The 2,387-nt window shown below is 37.7% G+C and overlaps 1 non-coding gene across 1 annotated transcript; it reads right to left on the reverse strand.

The window, feature by feature from the left end:
• Window positions 1-1,669: 1,669 nt before the first annotated feature.
• Window positions 1,670-1,776, reverse strand: LOC127125123 (small nucleolar RNA R71). The gene has a single exon (XR_007804582.1). It is a non-coding gene; the product is annotated as a small nucleolar RNA R71 (small nucleolar RNA).
• Between the last annotated feature and the right edge of the window lie 611 nt (window positions 1,777-2,387).

A 2,387-nucleotide genomic window follows, 5' to 3' on the forward strand; every position in this document is an offset into this window, starting at 1 on the left:
CCGTAGTGTAATTAAGTTGGGTCACTTTGATTTTGCTGTCGTCTTCATCTTCAGAGTCAAAGGTTTATCTTCCTTGTACCGGATTTAAAGCCTCCATTTGGAGCAGGTTCTTATTTAATCGCTTTTATTTATTTTACTTGTCCATGCTTTACTTTATTTAATTTCTGTCCACGCTTTACTTTATTTAGTTTTTGTCCACGCTTTACTTTATTTAATTTTTGTCCATGCTTTACTTTATTTAATTTCTTGCTACGTTTTACTTTATTTAATTTCTGTCCACGCTTTACTTTATTTAATTTCTGTCCACACTTTCCTTTATTTGATTTCTGTCCACGCTTTACTCGTTCTTTACGCCTTACATTCTAAAACAACTTTACACCATGTCTGGCTAAATCTTTCAAAGGTTAGAATGTAAGGATCGCGGTTAAAGAGATGTTTCACATATTAAATTTGTAGAAATACTTTAAAGGCTGTTTTGATTTTTAATTTGAGTTTTCTGAAACAAACTTGGTTAGTTTTAACTACTCAAGGAGTGGGAAAACACCCTGGCTTAGTTAACTAGGAATTTTTATCACTTTAAGGAAAAACGATTTTTGAAACTGTTTTCGGACGCATTGCTAGATTTAAAATCAGGAAACTTCTTGGGTAAAACTTTCCAAATCAAAATCACTTTTCAAATAAGTTTACGAGTCTTATTTCTTAAAAATAAGTTTACTACTTTAGCGTTCTATGCACCTTTTATAAGTGACAATAAAAGGCCTTAATTTAAGGGTAAACTCGGTTCTGAATACGCGAAAGCGGCAGTTCATGTTAAATGGATACTTTTCAAGAGTAGAAAATATTGCCTCATAAGTAGTTCTATTTAGACAATCGAAACATCACTTAACTGACGTGAAATACATTCAAGCTTGTCTTTACCTGCATTATATTTATTTTCTTTATTTACTGTTATTTTGCAACATCAATATCTCTTTTATACCGCCTTAGATAAACATCATAATGATAGTAATCGATAGATTGACGATTTGGTCTCTGTGAGATCGATATTCTTTTATATTACTCTGACGCGATTCGTGCACTTGCGAATATAGCGATCAAGTTTTTGGCGTCGTTGCCGGGGACCAACTTCGTCAAATTTCGTACCTTGTTGTTACACCGTCTAGACTAAGGCATTATTAGCCGGTAAATGCGAAGAACCCGTAGTACCAGAAATTTAGTAGATCCTTTAGCGGAACCCGAACGTTACACTCGTACATGCCTCTTACTCATTCGAATTAAGAAAGAAATGGCTGAGAATTGCGACCGGAGACCTCTTAAGGAATTTGCCCAACCCTCTGACGAGGAACCTAGTTTGAGTATAGTAAACCCCCTCATTCCTTCTAACAATTTCGAACTAAAACCATCTTTACTGCAATTAGTGCAGCAGAACCAATTCGCGGGTTTCGCTACTGAGAATCCTAATCAACATTTAAAAGTCTTTATCTAACTGGCCGACACTTTTAAATCCAATGGTGCTTCACCTGATGCGATTCGTTTGAGATTATTTCCTTTCTCCTTCAGGGATAGAGCACGTTCATGGTTGGATTCACTTCTGGCTAACTCAATAACTACCTGGGAAGACCTTAGAAGAGTATTCCTTGCTAGATATTTTCCCCCTAGTAAGACTGTTGTTCTTCAAAACCAAATAACTAGATTTACTCAAAACCAAGGAGAATCACTCTTTGAAGCTTGGGAGAGATACAAAGAGCTATTAAGAGTCTGTCCACACCATGGCCTAGAACAATGGTTGATCATTCATACCTTCTACAATGGATTCCATTAAAACACAAAGATGAGCATCGATGCTGCCGTAGGTGGCGCGCTGATGAACAAACCTTACCCTGAAGCTTGTGACCTAATTGAGGATATGGCCCAAAACCATTACCAATGGGGAACTGAAAGAGCATCAATAGAGAAAAAGGAGACCCAAGGTGGAATACATGAGATAAGCTCTATGGACATGATGCAGGCGAAAATGGACGCTTTAGCCCTTAAGGTCGAACATATGTCTACAAACACTAACACCGCAGCGGTAGTCCACACAGAGTGTGAACTTTGTGGATCTAAAGGACACGAATTGGCGGAGTGTAACCTTTTGAACGACCTGAGCACCTACCAAGTGAATTACACCCAAGGTAACCCATTTTCAAGCACTTACAACCCTGGATGGAAGAATCACCCAAATGTTTCCTATAAAAACCATAACCCTATCCAAAATTATCCACCTCAGAGACCACAAGGTTATCAAGCCCAAAAACCAAATCAACCTATGCAAACTGTGCCTCAGAAGCCTAACCTTGAGAAGATCATAGAGAGCTTTATATCAGGCCAGACTCAACAAAATAAAG

Source organism: Lathyrus oleraceus, chromosome 2 (genome assembly GCF_024323335.1).
Source record: "Lathyrus oleraceus cultivar Zhongwan6 chromosome 2, CAAS_Psat_ZW6_1.0, whole genome shotgun sequence".
Taxonomy (NCBI): domain Eukaryota; kingdom Viridiplantae; phylum Streptophyta; class Magnoliopsida; order Fabales; family Fabaceae; genus Lathyrus; species Lathyrus oleraceus.